We start from the raw sequence: 18,595 nt of genomic DNA, 5'->3' as shown, positions 1-18,595 counted from the left end.
ATCCGACTTTATGTTTAACACTACAGTCCGTTCGAAATGTTTCATTAGAGCGGATCCATGTAGTGTAGATAAGGAGAAAACGAACGGCCAGACATAGATTACTTAGAGAAAAACGGTCTAATTATATGGAGCCCCTAATTAGAACGTGCTTTGGGAGGAACGATATATGTGCAAACACGATGTCCCTCCACATCCAATATTGGAAAACGGAACAAGTGCTCTATATTCACATATATAAATAACAGCCATTTTCTCAAAGCCCTCGGATAGCAGTGAGGAACGGCCATTGTTTTAGTGGCATCTTAATACTAGCACGGGGTGCGGCCTTTAATTTGATTATATAGAAATGTTTCTTGCTTTATAGAATGCCAGAAAACATCACACCTGGCAGTAGTAAGTTTCTTACTTTTTAAGATGCCGGAGGACATCACAGATGGCAATAACAAGACGTTATTATCCGACAATCATTTCTAGACACCCAAATATGTGCATATGTACACTTAGATGGGGCAATTATGTATATATATATATATACATATGCATATGTACATATGTAAAAATATGCATACATATAAATAAACACAATTAAGCGATAAAGACCAGAAAAAATAGCAAACCAATAAAATTAGTTAAAAGACCAGACTTTTAAAAGAGGCACAGTCCTATATTAAAAAATATATATATATAAAAAAATATATATATCTATAGATAAAAGGATCGCGGAAATGACGTGTGTATTGACAACATAATCAGCTAGAAGTATCTATACACTAAGTCAATATCTATAGAAATTAAATTTAATATAAAACGAAATTACGCGAATTAAAATTAAAAAATAGATAAAAGTCGAGATTTAAAAAATTAATTAAAATTCAGTGAACAGAACGGGAGGTGGAATAAAAGGCACTAAAAATTACTGATAAAACAGTTCAAGTCTAACTCAATATTCAATCCTCTAGGGGCAAAAGTATCAAGGGTGAATATCCACTTTGACTCTATTTGGCTCAAAGTCCTTACTTTATGTCCACCCCTCCAATGTTTGACATAAGGGGTGATGCCCCAGAATTTTAAATCTTTGGGGTCTTTTTTGTGGTGAATAGCAAAGTGCTTGGAGACACTATGCTTATCATAACCCCTTTGAATGTTCTGTATATGCTCCTTGAGCCTAATCCTTAAAGGTCTCTTTGTGCGGCCAACATATTGTAGGCCGCAACTACATTCAAGAGCATATACAGCACCTTCTGTATTACAGCATATAAAGTCTCTAATTTTGTATGCGTTACCAGTACTTGTGGACGAAAATTCGAAGACTTTTGTAGGTTTACTTGCCCTTGTGCATGCATAGCACCTCTTACATGGGTAAAACCCCTTACCCGTGAAAAACGTGTAGTTATTCCCGGGGGGGTCTGGTATATTTTTTACCAACATATCCCTTAGGGTTGGGGCACGTCTATATGTGAAATGTGGTCTTGAAGGTAAAACTTCATGTAAGTCCTTATCATTCAATAGAATGTGCCAATGTCTTTTTATTATTTTTTCTATACTTTTATATTGGCTGTTATAGTCAAGGATTATTCTTCCTTCTTTCGATTTCTTGTTTTTACTTTTATCTAGTTCAATACTCTTTTCTTTCTCTTTGAGGAGGTTCCGGCGATCCATATTCTTAACTTCTGTTATTTTTTCCAGGATTACGTTCTTGTCATAGCCTTTATCGCAGAATCTCTGACCCATAGAGCTAGCCTGCTCCAAGAATACATCTTCTTTACTGCAATTTCTCCTCAGTCTCATAAACTGGCCTTTGGGAATGTTAAAAAGCCAGTTATGATGGTGACAACTTGTGACCGGGAGATAACTGTTTTTGTCGACGCTTTTGAAGTGCGTTTTAGTCTGCAGTTTGCCATCTTCTTGTATAATTGTCAGGTCCAGGAACGTTATTTCTTTTTCGTCTGTGTTCCACGTCAACGTTATATTTAAATCGTTGAGGTTCAGCCTCTGTTGAAATTCGTTCAGACTAGCGCTACTTCCTTTCCACAACACTATTATGTCGTCGATGTATCGTCTGTACATTATCAGTTCACACGGTGTGTCAGAGAAAACTGCGTTTTCCTCCCATTTCGCCATAAACAATCCGGCGACACTCGGGGCAAACTTTGCGCCCATTGCGACGCCTGTCGCTTGGTGGTAAAACTTTCGATCGAACCAGAAATAGTTATTCTTTAAACAAAAGTCGAGGCATTTGACTATAAACTTTCTTTGAAAGCAGGCAAGTTGGGAATGTCTTCTTAGGCCCCATTTCACACCTTCACAAGCCTCGTGGTGGGGGATTATGGTATAAAGCGAGGTCACATCTGCAGTCGCTAAAATAAACGGGCCGTCATTCGAAAATTCTTCCAAGATTTGTAAAACATGTTTTGTATCTTGAAGATATGCTTTCGTCCTTTTGACCACTGGTTGCAGAAAGTTGTCTATATACGATCCTATTCTTGAGGTAAGCGAGTCTATGCCATTTACTATTGGTCGAGGAGGGGGGTTAATTTTATCCTTATGAATTTTCGGCAAGTAATATATAATTGGTGTCCTTACTGATTCGGTATAAGATACTGAGCCTCTTTTTTGTTCAGAATCGACTTTTTTAAACCCAAATGCACCACCAATTCGAGCTCTTTTCTTCCTCTGAAAACAGGATTCTTTGGTAACGGTGTATAGGTTTTAGGGTCATTTAGTAATTTTGCCATATTTTCATTATATTGGGTTTTTAGTAGTATTACAATTCCTCCTCCTTTGTCAGCCGGGCGGATCACTATATCTTTCCGCTCATTTAGCCGCTTCATTCCGCATTTCATGTAATTTGGGTCTTTCTGTTTCTTAATCTCTAGGACCTTTAAATCTTCGACAACAATCTTTTTAAAAACGTCAACAAATTTGTTATTATTAATTTGTGGGTTAAAAACCGACTTATTTCTTAAAGTGCTGTGTGCAACTTCATTGGGTGGGGGGGCCTGAGTTTTTATAGGGTTATTAATCAGATATTTCTTTATATTGAGTCCTCTAATGTACTTCTGGATATTTACGTAGGTCTGAAACTTGTCCAAGTTCTTTTTAGGGGCAAATTTAAGACCCTTATCCAGTACAGCGATTTCTTCTGTTGTTAGGGGGACACCGCTTAGGTTGAACACCCCTTCGCCTTTTATTCTCTTTTTCGCTTGTTCTCGCGCTCCCGCTCTTCTGCCTCTCTTCTTTTTGGACTTACTTCTCTTTCCTCTTGTATATCTCTCGCCCTTGGGGGATGATGATCCAGACCTCTCCCTAAAAAAGCCCTCTTCTCGTGTGAGTCAGGGTAATAGGTCTGGTAGTAATAATCTTCTCTTTCATCATCTCTGTAATCTCTGAGTGGTGCGTAGTGGTTATACGTGGGGACGGAGTACTGGTCATATGGTCGCTGATACGCCTGTGGCGGTCCCCAATCATCTCTTTCTCTACGGTTGTAGTCGTAGTAAGGTGCAGGATTTCTACTGTATGTAGGGTAATATGGGCCTCGAGGTTGTTCGTAAGGGGGGTGTTGCCAATTGTCAGCATGATTGGACCTCTTATTATTGGCTTTTTTCCAATGAGGTTTCTTCCACCCCTTTTTAGGAGTATAGGGGTTCTGTGTCGGTCTCCTTTCTGGCTGTTGGGGTGTCGATTGTTTGGGAAAATTATGCCCATCATTGGATTTATTTAACTTTGATGGATCATTCATCTTATTTTTAGTCTGCCCATTCGTTAAGGGTAACTTGTATGATACAGAAGCAGTATTGACTGGAGGTGCAGCTGCCTCAAGTCTAATAGGTCTTTCAGGTGTCGAGTATGTGGAAATGGGATCTAAACGTCCCAATTGACTCTGCCATCTGAAGACCTGGCCATTTTTAAAATCTCCCATATCTCTGGTATATTTTTTGCTCTTTCTAGTTTGGACTTCCTTATCTTTCTTAGTCAGATCTTTATTCAGCTGTGTAGTTAGAGTGAGAAATTCCGTAGAGTCTTTAAATAGCTCCAGATCGCTCTTAATTTGCTCGATATTTTGTTCTACAATTTTAATTTTTCTCTGTTTTCTTTTTAGTAGAAATTGCAGTAGTTCTAACCCTTTCTCGTTAAAAAACCTGAACCACTCATCTACTGAGTCCTGGTCCATCAACCCATCATTTGGTGGGATGTCCCACCTGAGACGTCTAGGAACTAAACCATCTTTTAGATACTGCTCGAAGGTGGTAGTATCCCACCATAAGCTCACTCTTTTTTCCATATTGTACCTAAGTTTTTTTGCAAGATGCTCTATGTTGTTATTTTTATTTTTGGTTTCTATATTGGTAGCGTTGAACACTTCTTCCAAGTTAATTGTTCTCTTCTCTAAAAAAGAGAAGACCTCCATATTTGCAGCTGGAGTAAAAGGTATTTAAAAACTCAATGTATACAAAAGGGGCTCCTGCGCTCTATGAAAAAAATGGAAGATAGCAAAAGGAATGTTCTAGCAGGAGCAGCAAACACTCTATGAGTGAAATCTCAATATTAAAGACAAAAAGCAGGGGAGGAGGGGTGTGTTGCACTTCCTAAGTACCAACATAAATCTAAATATAAATCACATAGTATAAAAAGCTTATAAATAATTCATAAAGTGTTCAGTGAGCAGTGCTTAAAACTTAAAACAACTAATGTATAGTGTTCATATGTGTTATTCCTGTGTCTTAAAATAAGCAGAAACAGTGCTTAAGACCATAAAGTGCATGAATTAAAGTAAAATAGACATCTGTATTATTCCTGTGTCTTAAAATAAGCAGAAACAGTGCTTAAGACCAAAAAAGTGCATGAATTAAAATAAAATAGACATCTGTGATATCAATGCAGCAAAGTAATAGAAAGGGTATATGTGATAATTTAAGTGATCAAAAAACATATAAACACATAAGATCGGTGATCTAAAATGTGTAGAGAAAACACAAAGAAATGTCTCAATTACATTCCTTACATTTAAAAAAAAAAAAAAAAAAAAAATTAAAAATAGCAGCAAAAAACGTGAATTTCAATAAAGTGTCCCATACACAGTTCAATCATGCAATTTTTCGATGTGATTTCACAACCGCAAAAAAAGTGCAATGTGCCAGCGCAACTCTCCTCCAACGGTGTTCCGTGCCAGTGCTGGTTATATTAAACAATTACCTTGCAGCTGCAAGGTATGCAGCAAAACAGCAAATATTGCAGGGAAGACTCAGGGGGGTCAGCGGGGCTGTGGATTGGAACTTCTAACGATGCCGTTCACCCTTGTAGTTGTGGCCAGTGTAGCGATGCTCAAAACAACAAGTAAAGGAGAGCCTCCATGGTGTAGTATTTCAGTCAAATATTTTATTAAAATAGCTAAAATTACTCACATAGAGGAACAAGTAAACGAGCACACAGCTTAACAGATCTGAACGATTTCCTTAGATACAGACGTCACTTCCGTTCTCCTACGCGTTACGTCTCGTATGGACTTCAACTGGGATACTTGTGAAAGGGACGGAAGTGCTTTTGAGTGTACTGGGCGGACGTACGTCCGCCCACAATTAGCATAACTAAACGTACGATCAAGGAAGATGGGGAACGCACGTCCGCCCACTATTTACATAACTGGACGTACGATCAAGAAAGACGGGGAAACAGTCGGAACGCCCACTATTGGCATGGTTAGGGCGTGTGTTAGAGGAGCGAGCCAATTACGTGGGTGTATCCGACTTTATGTTTAACACTACAGTCCGTTCGAAATGTTTCATTAGAGCGGATCCATGTAGTGTAGATAAGGAGAAAACGAACGGCCAGACATAGATTACTTAGAGAAAAACGGTCTAATTATATGGAGCCCCTAATTAGAACGTGCTTTGGGAGGAACGATATATGTGCAAACACGATGTCCCTCCACATCCAATATTGGAAAACGGAACAAGTGCTCTATATTCACATATATAAATAACAGCCATTTTCTCAAAGCCCTCGGATAGCAGTGAGGAACGGCCATTGTTTTAGTGGCATCTTAATACTAGCACGGGGTGCGGCCTTTAATTTGATTATATAGAAATGTTTCTTGCTTTATAGAATGCCAGAAAACATCACACCTGGCAGTAGTAAGTTTCTTACTTTTTAAGATGCCGGAGGACATCACAGATGGCAATAACAAGACGTTATTATCCGACAATCATTTCTAGACACCCAAATATGTGCATATGTACACTTAGATGGGGCAATTATGTATATATATATATACATATGCATATGTACATATGTAAAAATATGCATACATATAAATAAACACAATTAAGCGATAAAGACCAGAAAAAAAAGCAAACCAATAAAATTAGTTAAAAGACCAGACTTTTAAAAGAGGCACAGTCCTATATTAAAAAATATATATATATATATATATATAAAAATATATATATCTATAGATAAAAGGATCGCGGAAATGACGTGTGTATTGACAACATAATCAGCTAGAAGTATCTATACACTAAGTCAATATCTATAGAAATTAAATTTAATATAAAACGAAATTACGCAAATTAAAATTAAAAAATAGATAAAAGTCGAGATTTAAAAAATTAATTAAAATTCAGTGAACAGAACGGGAGGTGGAATAAAAGGCACTAAAAATTACTGATAAAACAGTTCAAGTCTAACTCAATATTCAATCCTCTAGGGGCAAAAGTATCAAGGGTGAATATCCACTTTGACTCTATTTGGCTCAAAGTCCTTACTTTATGTCCACCCCTCCAATGTTTGACATAAGGGGTGATGCCCCAGAATTTTAAATCTTTGGGGTCTTTTTTGTGGTGAATAGCAAAGTGCTTGGAGACACTATGCTTATCATAACCCTTTTGAATGTTCTGTATATGCTCCTTGAGCCTAATCCTTAAAGGTCTCTTTGTGCGGCCAACATATTGTAGGCCGCAACTACATTCAAGAGCATATACAGCACCTTCTGTATTACAGCATATAAAGTCTCTAATTTTGTATGCGTTACCAGTACTTGTGGACGAAAATTCGAAGACTTTTGTAGGTTTACTTGCCCTTGTGCATGCATAGCACCTCTTACATGGGTAAAACCCCTTACCCGTGAAAAACGTGTAGTTATTCCCGGGGGGGTCTGGTATATTTTTTACCAACATATCCCTTAGGGTTGGGGCACGTCTATATGTGAAATGTGGTCTTGAAGGTAAAACTTCATGTAAGTCCTTATCATTCAATAGAATGTGCCAATGTCTTTTTATTATTTTTTCTATACTTTTATATTGGCTGTTATAGTCAAGGATTATTCCTCCTTCTTTCGATTTCTTGTTTTTACTTTTATCTAGTTTAATACTCTTTTCTTTCTCTTTGAGGAGGTTCCGGCGATCCATATTCTTAACTTCTGTTATTTTTTCCAGGATTACGTTCTTGTCATAGCCTTTATCGCAGAATCTCTGACCCATAGAGCTAGCCTGCTCCAAGAATACATCTTCTTTACTGCAATTTCTCCTCAGTCTCATAAACTGGCCTTTGGGAATGTTAAAAAGCCAGTTATGATGGTGACAACTTGTGACCGGGAGATAACTGTTTTTGTCGACGCTTTTGAAGTGCGTTTTAGTCTGCAGTTTGCCATCTTCTTGTATAATTGTCAGGTCCAGGAACGTTATTTCTTTTTCGTCTGTGTTCCACGTCAACGTTATATTTAAATCGTTGAGGTTCAGCCTCTGTTGAAATTCGTTCAGACTAGCGCTACTTCCTTTCCGCAACACTATTATGTCATCGATGTATCGTCTGTACATTATCAGTTCACACGGTGTGTCAGAGAAAACTGCGTTTTCCTCCCATTTCGCCATAAACAATCCGGCGACACTCGGGGCAAACTTTGCGCCCATTGCGACGCCTGTCGCTTGGTGGTAAAACTTTCGATCGAACCAGAAATAGTTATTCTTTAAACAAAAGTCGAGGCATTTGACTATAAACTTTCTTTGAAAGCAGGCAAGTTGGGAATGTCTTCTTAGGCCCCATTTCACACCTTCACAAGCCTCGTGGTGGGGGATTATGGTATAAAGCGAGGTCACATCTGCAGTCGCTAAAATAAACGGGCCGTCATTCGAAAATTCTTCCAAGATTTGTAAAACATGTTTTGTATCTTGAAGATATGCTTTCGTCCTTTTGACCACTGGTTGCAGAAAGTTGTCTATATACGATCCTATTCTTGAGGTAAGCGAGTCTATGCCATTTACTATTGGTCGAGGAGGGGGGTTAAGTTTATCCTTATGAATTTTCGGCAAGTAATATATAATTGGTGTCCTTACTGATTCTGGTATAAGATACTGAGCCTCTTTTTTGTTCAGAATCGACTTTTTTAAACCCAAATGCACCACCAATTCGAGCTCTTTTCTTCCTCTGAAAACAGGATTCTTTGGTAACGGTGTATAGGTTTTAGGGTCATTTAGTAATTTTGCCATATTTTCATTATATTGGGTTTTTAGTAGTATTACAATTCCTCCTCCTTTGTCAGCCGGGCGGATCACTATATCTTTCCGCTCATTTAGCCGCTTCATTCCGCATTTCATGTAATTTGGTTCTTTCTGTTTCTTAATCTCTAGGACCTTTAAATCTTCGACAACAATCTTTTTAAAAACGTCAACAAATTTGTTATTATTAATTTGTGGGTTAAAAACCGACTTATTTCTTAAAGTGCTGTGTGCAACTTCATTGGGTGGGGGGGCCTGAGTTTTTATAGGGTTATTAATCAGATATTTCTTTATATTGAGTCCTCTAATGTACTTCTGGATATTTACGTAGGTCTGAAACTTGTCCAAGTTCTTTTTAGGGGCAAATTTAAGACCCTTATCCAGTACAGCGATTTCTTCTGTTGTTAGGGGGACACCGCTTAGGTTGAACACCCCTTCGCCTTTTATTCTCTTTTTCGCTTGTTCTCGCGCTCCCGCTCTTCTGCCTCTCTTCTTTTTGGACTTACTTCTCTTTCCTCTTGTATATCTCTCGCCCTTGGGGGATGATGATCCAGACCTCTCCCTAAAAAAGCCCTCTTCTCGTGTGAGTCAGGGTAATAGGTCTGGTAGTAATAATCTTCTCTTTCATCATCTCTGTAATCTCTGAGTGGTGCGTAGTGGTTATACGTGGGGACGGAGTACTGGTCATATGGTCGCTGATACGCCTGTGGCGGTCCCCAATCATCTCTTTCTCTACGGTTGTAGTCGTAGTAAGGTGCAGGATTTCTACTGTATGTAGGGTGATATGGGCCTCGAGGTTGTTCGTAAGGGGGGTGTTGCCAATTGTCAGCATGATTGGACCTCTTATTATTGGCTTTTTTCCAATGAGGTTTCTTCCACCCCTTTTTAGGAGTATAGGGGTTCTGTGTCGGTCTCCTTTCTGGCTGTTGGGGTGTCGATTGTTTGGGAAAATTATGCCCATCATTGGATTTATTTAACTTTGATGGATCATTCATCTTATTTTTAGTCTGCCCATTCGTTAAGGGTAACTTGTATGATACAGAAGCAGTATTGACTGGAGGTGCAGCTGCCTCAAGTCTAATAGGTCTTTCAGGTGTCGAGTATGTGGAAATGGGATCTAAACGTCCCAATTGACTCTGCCATCTGAAGACCTGGCCATTTTTAAAATCTCCCATATCTCTGGTATATTTTTTGCTCTTTCTAGTTTGGACTTCCTTGTCTTTCTTAGTCAGATCTTTATTCAGCTGTGTAGTTAGAGTGAGAAATTCCGTAGAGTCTTTAAATAGCTCCAGATCGCTCTTAATTTGCTCGATATTTTGTTCTACAATTTTAATTTTTCTCTGTTTTCTTTTTAGTAGAAATTGCAGTAGTTCTAACCCTTTCTCGTTAAAAAACCTGAACCACTCATCTACTGAGTCCTGGTCCATCAACCCATCATTTGGTGGGATGTCCCACCTGAGACGTCTAGGAACTAAACCATCTTTTAGATACTGCTCGAAGGTGGTAGTATCCCACCATAAGCTCACTCTTTTTTCCATATTGTACCTAAGTTTTTTTGCAAGATGCTCTATGTTGTTATTTTTATTTTTGGTTTCTATATTGGTAGCGTTGAACACTTCTTCCAAGTTAATTGTTCTCTTCTCTAAAAAAGAGAAGACCTCCATATTTGCAGCTGGAGTAAAAGGTATTTAAAAACTCAATGTATACAAAAGGGGCTCCTGCGCTCTATGAAAAAAATGGAAGATAGCAAAAGGAATGTTCTAGCAGGAGCAGCAAACACTCTATGAGTGAAATCTCAATATTAAAGACAAAAAGCAGGGGAGGAGGGGTGTGTTGCGCTTCCTAAGTACCAACATAAATCTAAATATAAATCACATAGTATAAAAAGCTTATAAATAATTCATAAAGTGTTCAGTGAGCAGTGCTTAAAACTTCAAACAACTAATGTATAGTGTTCATATGTGTTATTCCTGTGTCTTAAAATAAGCAGAAACAGTGCTTAAGACCATAAAGTGCATGAATTAAAGTAAAATAGACATCTGTATTATTCCTGTGTCTTAAAATAAGCAGAAACAGTGCTTAAGACCATAAAGTGCATGAATTAAAATAAAATAGACATCTGTGATATCAATGCAGCAAAGTAATAGAAAGGGTATATGTGATAATTTAAGTGATCAAAAAACATATAAACACATAAGATCGGTGATCTAAAATGTGTAGAGAAAACACAAAGAAATGTCTCAATTACATTCCTTAAAAAAAAAAAAAAAAAAAAATAGCAGCAAAAAACGTGAATTTCAATAAAGTGTCCCATACACAGTTCAATCATGCAATTTTTCAATGTGATTTCACAACCGCAAAAAAAGTGCAATGTGGCGGGGCAACTCTCCTCCAACGGTGTTCCGTGCCAGTGCTGGTTATATTAAACAATTACCTTGCAGCTGCAAGGTATGCAGCAAAACAGCAAATATTGCAGGGAAGACTCAGGGGGGTCAGCGGGGCTGTGGATTGGAACTTCTAACGATGCCGTTCACCCTTGTAGTTGTGGCCAGTGTATGCTCAAAACAACAAGTAAAGGAGAGCCTCCATGGTGTAGTATTTCAGTCAAATATTTTATTAAAATAGCTAAAATTACTCACATAGAGGAACAAGTAAACGAGCACACAGCTTAACAGATCTGAACGATTTCCTTAGATACAGACGTCACTTCCGCTCTCCTACGCGTTACGTCTCGTATGGACTTCAACTGGGATACTTGTGAAAGGGACGGAAGTGCTTTTGAGTGTACTGGGCGGACGTACGTCCGCCCACAATTAGCATAACTAAACGTACGATCAAGGAAGATGGGGAACGCACGTCCGCCCACTATTTACATAACTGGACGTACGATCAAGAAAGACGGGGAAACAGTCGGAACGCCCACTATTGGCATGGTTAGGGCGTGTGTTAGAGGAGCGAGCCAATTACGTGGGTGTATCCGACTTTATGTTTAACACTACAGTCCGTTCGAAATGTTTCATTAGAGCGGATCCATGTAGTGTAGATAAGGAGAAAACGAACGGCCAGACATAGATTACTTAGAGAAAAACGGTCTAATTATATGGAGCCCCTAATTAGAACGTGTTTTGGGAGGAACGATATATGTGCAAACACGATGTCCCTCCACATCCAATATTGGAAAACGGAACAAGTGCTCTATATTCACATATATAAATAACAGCCATTTTCTCAAAGCCCTCGGATAGCAGTGAGGAACGGCCATTGTTTTAGTGGCATCTTAATACTAGCACGGGGTGCGGCCTTTAATTTGATTATATAGAAATGTTTCTTGCTTTATAGAATGCCAGAAAACATCACACCTGGCAGTAGTAAGTTTCTTACTTTTTAAGATGCCGGAGGACATCACAGATGGCAATAACAAGACGTTATTATCCGACAATCATTTCTAGACACCCAAATATGTGCATATGTACACTTAGATGGGGCAATTATGTATATATATATATATATACATATGCATATGTACATATGTAAAAATATGCATACATATAAATAAACACAATTAAGCGATAAAGACCAGAAAAAATAGCAAACCAATAAAATTAGTTAAAAGACCAGACTTTTAAAAGAGGCACAGTCCTATATTAAAAAAAAAATATATATATATATATATATATATAAAAAAATATATATATATCTATAGATAAAAGGATCGCGGAAATGACGTGTGTATTGACAACATAATCAGCTAGAAGTATCTATACACTAAGTCAATATCTATAGAAATTAAATTTAATATAAAACGAAATTACGCGAATTAAAATTAAAAAATAGATAAAAGTCGAGATTTAAAAAATTAATTAAAATTCAGTGAACAGAACGGGAGGTGGAATAAAAGGCACTAAAAATTACTGATAAAACAGTTCAAGTCGAACTCAATATTCAATCCTCTAGGGGCAAAAGTATCAAGGGTGAATATCCACTTTGACTCTATTTGGCTCAAAGTCCTTACTTTATGTCCACCCCTCCAATGTTTGACATAAGGGGTGATGCCCCAGAATTTTAAATCTTTGGGGTCTTTTTTGTGGTGAATAGCAAAGTGCTTGGAGACACTATGCTTATCATAACCCTTTTGAATGTTCTGTATATGCTCCTTGAGCCTAATCCTTAAAGGTCTCTTTGTGCGGCCAACATATTGTAGGCCGCAACTACATTCAAGAGCATATACAGCACCTTCTGTATTACAGCATATAAAGTCTCTAATTTTGTATGCGTTACCAGTACTTGTGGACGAAAATTCGAAGACTTTTGTAGGTTTACTTGCCCTTGTGCATGCATAGCACCTCTTACATGGGTAAAACCCCTTACCCGTGAAAAACGTGTAGTTATTCCCGGGGGGGTCTGGTATATTTTTTACCAACATATCCCTTAGGGTTGGGGCACGTCTATATGTGAAATGTGGTCTATTATGTAAATAGTGGGCGGACGTGCGTTCCCCATCTTCCTTGATCGTACGTTTAGTTATGCTAATTGTGGGCGGACGTACGTCCGCCCAGTACACTCAAAAGCACTTCCGTCCCTTTCACAAGTATCCCAGTTGAAGTCCATACGAGACGTAACGCGTAGGAGAACGGAAGTGACGTCTGTATCTAAGGAAATCGTTCAGATCTGTTAAGCTGTGTGCTTGTTTACTTTTTTTAATTTTTAATTTTATTGGTTTGCTATTTTTTCTGGTCTTTATCGCTTAATTGTGTTTATTTATATGTATGCATATTTTTACATATGTACATATGCATATGTATATATATATATATATATACATAATTGCCCCATCTAAGTGTACATATGCACATATTTGGGTGTCTAGAAATGATTGTCGGATAATAACGTCTTGTTATTGCCATCTGTGATGTCCTCCGGCATCTTAAAAAGTAAGAAACTTACTACTGCCAGGTGTGATGTTTTCTGGCATTCTATAAAGCAAGAAACATTTCTATATAATCAAATTAAAGGCCGCACCCCGTGCTAGTATTAAGATGCCACTAAAACAATGGCCGTTCCTCACTGCTATCCGAGGGCTTTGAGAAAATGGCTGTTATTTATATATGTGAATATAGAGCACTTGTTCCGTTTTCCAATATTGGATGTGGAGGGACATCGTGTTTGCACATATATCGTTCCTCCCAAAGCACGTTCTAATTAGGGGCTCCATATAATTAGACCGTTTTTCTCTAAGTAATCTATGTCTGGCCGTTCGTTTTCTCCTTATCTACACTACATGGATCCGCTCTAATGAAACATTTCGAACGGACTGTAGTGTTAAACATAAAGTCGGATACACCCACGTAATTGGCTCGCTCCTCTAACACACGCCCTAACCATGCCAATAGTGGGCGTTCCGACTGTTTCCCCATCTTTCTTGATCGTACGTCCAGTTATGTAAATAGTGGGCGGACGTGCGTTCCCCATCTTCCTTGATCGTACGTTTAGTTATGCTAATTGTGGGCGGACGTACGTCCGCCCAGTACACTCAAAAGCACTTCCGTCCCTTTCACAAGTATCCCAGTTGAAGTCCATACGAGACGTAACGCGTAGGAGAACGGAAGTGACGTCTGTATCTAAGGAAATCGTTCAGATCTGTTAAGCTGTGTGCTCGTTTACTTGTTCCTCTATGTGAGTAATTTTAGCTATTTTAATAAAATATTTGACTGAAATACTACACCATGGAGGCTCTCCTTTACTTGTTGTTTTGAGCATCGCTACACTGGCCACAACTACAAGGGTGAACGGCATCGTTAGAAGTTCCAATCCACAGCCCCGCTGACCCCCCTGAGTCTTCCCTGCAATATTTGCTGTTTTGCTGCATACCTTGCAGCTGCAAGGTAATTGTTTAATATAACCAGCACTGGCACGGAACACCGTTGGAGGAGAGTTGCCCCGGCACATTGCACTTTTTTTGCGGTTGTGAAATCACATTGAAAAATTGCATGATTGAACTGTGTATGGGACACTTTATTGAAATTCACGTTTTTTGCTGCTATTTTTAATTTTTTTTTTTTTTTTTTAAGGAATGTAATTGAGACATTTCTTTGTGTTTTCTCTACACATTTTAGATCACCGATCTTATGTGTTTATATGTTTTTTGATCACTTAAATTATCACATATACCCTTTCTATTACTTTGCTGCATTGATATCACAGATGTCTATTTTATTTTAATTCATGCACTTTATGGTCTTAAGCACTGTTTCTGCTTATTTTAAGACACAGGAATAATACAGATGTCTATTTTACTTTAATTCATGCACTTTATGGTCTTAAGCACTGTTTCTGCTTATTTTAAGACACAGGAATAACACATATGAACACTATACATTAGTTGTTTTAAGTTTTAAGCACTGCTCACTGAACACTTTATGAATTATTTATAAGCTTTTTATACTATGTGATTTATATTTAGATTTATGTTGGTACTTAGGAAGCACAACACACCCCTCCTCCCCTGCTTTTTGTCTTTAATATTGAGATTTCACTCATAGAGTGTTTGCTGCTCCTGCTAGAACATTCCTTTTGCTATCTTCCATTTTTTTCATAGAGCGCAGGAGCCCCTTTTGTATACAGTGATAGGCGATGCTATGGTTGTTCAATGGCTTTGTAATGGTTGGCAGTTGCCTGCATTGCTGCATGATAAAGGCAGACAAATCAACAAAGAAAGAAAGTTCCTGTAAGTCAGGGGGTAGAGCATCACGGTGTCTTGTGGACATCATAAATTGATCTTTGATATGATAAAAGTGAATCCTGACTATGGTATCCCTGGGTAGATGTGAAGGAATGTGTTTGGGCCTTGAAAGCCTGTGTGTATGATCGTTGATGAGATCCTCTAGCAGTGCTTCAGGTAGCGCCACTTTCATAATATCGGTGAAGTATTTTTTTAGATCCGGGGGTTTGATCGATTCTGGTATCCCTCTAATTGTAACGTTATTTAGTCTTGATCTGTCCTCCAAATCTGCCAATTTGGCATTTATTCTCAAAATTTTGTCATCCCTGCCGTTGTAGGCAGGGACGGATAGTCAGCCAAGCCAGAAGTCAGGGATCAATGTAGTGGAACAGCAAGCAGGATCTTGAGCCAGAAGGAATGTCAGCAAAGCCAGTCTCTTTTAACAGGAACACAGGAGATAGTTTCTTGTGATGTTGACCAAGGTGAAGGCAGAGATCCACTGGGCTGAACGGCTTAAGTAGGCAGGACTGAATAGCAGGATATCATTAACAGCTGAGCTGAGTAACTGTGGAGAGATAGGAGCTGGCAATTAGCCGACAGCTGACTGGCCAGCTCTGAGAAGGAATGGCTGAGCCCAGCCATGACACAATGTTTCATAGAAGGGACTCGTTAAGCTGCCAATGGCATGTTTTGGCATCAAAGTAGATAAGGCAAGATCAAGAGTAATAGGTCAGACCATGTGATAGGGTTTATCTCTGAGGAAACAACATTAGGTAATAAGGGGGTGGTCACTAAGAAGTGGTCTAATTTGGAATATATTTTATGTGGAGGGGAGTAAAATGTATATTGTCTGTGAGTAGGGTGTTTCACCCCCCATGCGTCAAAAAGATTGTTGGATCGAATCAATTTGCGAAAGGGGGTAGATAATTATTTTTATTTTTTGGTAAACAACACTTTATTAGGATTTTGTAGTCATAACAAATCAGATAAAGCGGAAAACATTACAATCGTAACATATAAAACTGAAGTTAAACAATTGACTGGTCAAGCAGACAAGCTTTAGTTACAGAAAGTTGTTAACATAGCAGGTCTAAATAAAAATCGGTTAACAGCAGTGTGAGGTCTGTATAATGATCATCACACTAGGACACCCCAACTGGGATCTAGCTGTGCCCTAATATGAGTTAATTGAGGAGTATAATGGTACACTGCTCCGGTGAGCAAGAACATCACAAGGCAAGAAAATAAAAGACATAGATGGAACCAACAGTGCAAGCACTGAGAAATATCATCAGAAATATAGATCAAGAAAATAACAGGTAAATAACAGGTAAATCCAGGGATAGGGTTCAGGTGATATTAACATGGTCGTAAACATGGGTTATGTCTTGCGATGCTAAGTGTAAACACGGTCACCAGACTTAGACCAAGGCGAGTAGCGCTGGGGGGTACATGAATCTCCCAGGTCCCGCCTGGGAGGAACGGTGAGGAAGATCTAAAGATCAAAGAGTAAGAAAAAAGTAGCAAGGTGTCATCAAGCTATCTGTGGGATTGCTTAGTTCGGTAAGGTTGTAAAGTGCTTCCAGGGACAATTGTAAAGCACATCAGGCATGAGAAATGAGAAAGAGGGCTCTATCAACACGTGGAAAGTGCAGTAAAGGGGATCACCTAGATCGTAGCAGTGGGGAAAGCGTATATAACTCGATAAGAAGACGAGGATAACTATGCTGTAAAGTAATTGTGGTAGTCTACTGTGGTTTTAAAATGATTACAGCCGGACCATGTCTGTATGTAGGTGGAATAGGTCTCGTTCGATTGATGAATCAATTCTTCCATTTCAGCAATACGGTTAATGCGGGCAAACCACTCTAAGATAGTCGGGGGGTCTGAGGAACGCCATTTGCGTGGTATACACATGTTTGCGGAAGCAATCAAATGCATGGTCAAAGACTGGAGATATTTTGGTTGTGGGCTAGGTGAGTAATGGAGAAGGAATTTTTTTAGGGGAGAAAGGAAGGTGGTATGTGGTAATTTTTGGTAACAAGATGTGTATTTCTTTCTAAAAAGGTTGCAGTTTAGTACAAGACCGCCAGATGTGGATTAGAGAACCTATCTCTGTGCCACATCTCCAACATTGCTGGGGAATTTGAGAGCTAATACGATGAAGTACTTGAGGTGTCCTATACCATCTGGAAATTAATTTGTAAGCGTTTTCCTGTGCCGAAACGTTCTGTGAGCCCTTGTGAGCGACTCTATAGATCGCTTCCCAATCTTTGTCAGAGAAACAGGAGCCTAAGTCTGTATGCCAATATTTAGCCGACCAATGATCAGATATGTGGGTGTTGGAAAATAAAAGAGAGTAAGTGAAAGATATAAGATGTTTTTGGGGTTCAGTTTTCAAGCACATGTCTTCAAAAGGAGTATTGGGTCTCGTCCAGTCCGAAGCCTGCCCTTCTGTATCTAAAAAGTGTCTAAGCTGCAGATAAGACCAGAAAGGGAGAGGTTGAGGGTGCAGCGAATTTCTTAGGTGAGAATAGGAGATGTATTTATAATTGTGGAATAATTGGGGAATCCGTAAAGGTGTGTGGGTCTCATTCAGTGGTAATAATGATGCCTGCATACCAGGCGGGAACGCCGGGTTCCATCGAAGTGGGGTTAGAGGACCTATTACTGAGGATAATTTGTGTTTAGAGCACGCCCTTTGGAAGGCGCGTAAAGTAGGGCCAATGAGCGGGTGGGTTTTGTAATCGGGTGGGATATGACGTGTATGCAACCAAGGAATTTGAGCAATAAGTATATGTGAGAGGGAGTTTTCCAATTGCACCCAATCCTTAGTGTCGGAATCTATATTCCAGTCCAAGACTCTGGATAGGTGGCAGGCTTATTGATATTTGCCGATATCCGGCAAACCTATTCCCCCCCGATGTTTCGGTGCAGTCAGTCTATGATAATCTGGGACGTATTTTTCCCCAGATGAATTTTGTTACTATTCTTCTATAGGTAGAAAAAAAAAAGGGGGGAAGAGTGATTGGAATGGTTTGGAGGACATATAGCAATCGTGGTAGAACATTCATTTTGACTATTGCTGCCCTTCCAAACCACGAAAAGACACCCGTGGACCATTTTCCAAGATCTGTCGTAAGGGAGGACAATATGGGTTGAAAGTTTTCTATGTATAAATTGGAGAGAGAGGCGGTAAGTTTAATACCTAAGTAGGTTAAGGCCCGGGTAGCCCACTTAAAGGGGAAGTTGCGTAAACAATGTTGATATTGAGCCTCTGGAAGCGAGATATTTAAGGCTGTGGATTTGGCAAAGTTGATTTGTAAGTTGGACAGACGTTGGAAATGTTCGAATGTATGAAGGAGGTTAGGAAGTGTAGTGAGTGGTT

General features: G+C 39.0%; 1 protein-coding gene across 1 annotated transcript in view; it reads left to right on the top strand.

Annotated features, from left to right (window-relative positions):
* LOC143987588 (proton-coupled folate transporter-like) overlaps positions 1-18,595 on the top strand; it is a 627,892-nt gene that overhangs the window by 340,821 nt on the left and 268,476 nt on the right. The gene's annotated exons all lie outside the window — the stretch shown is intronic.

Source organism: Lithobates pipiens, unplaced genomic scaffold, assembly GCF_037356315.1.
Source record: "Lithobates pipiens isolate NorthernLeopardFrog02 unplaced genomic scaffold, aLitPip1_a1.2 Scaffold_18, whole genome shotgun sequence".
NCBI classification, from domain to species: domain Eukaryota; kingdom Metazoa; phylum Chordata; class Amphibia; order Anura; family Ranidae; genus Lithobates; species Lithobates pipiens.
Note: the sequence above shows the minus strand (reverse complement) of the source record. Positions and strands in the feature narration are given on the sequence as shown.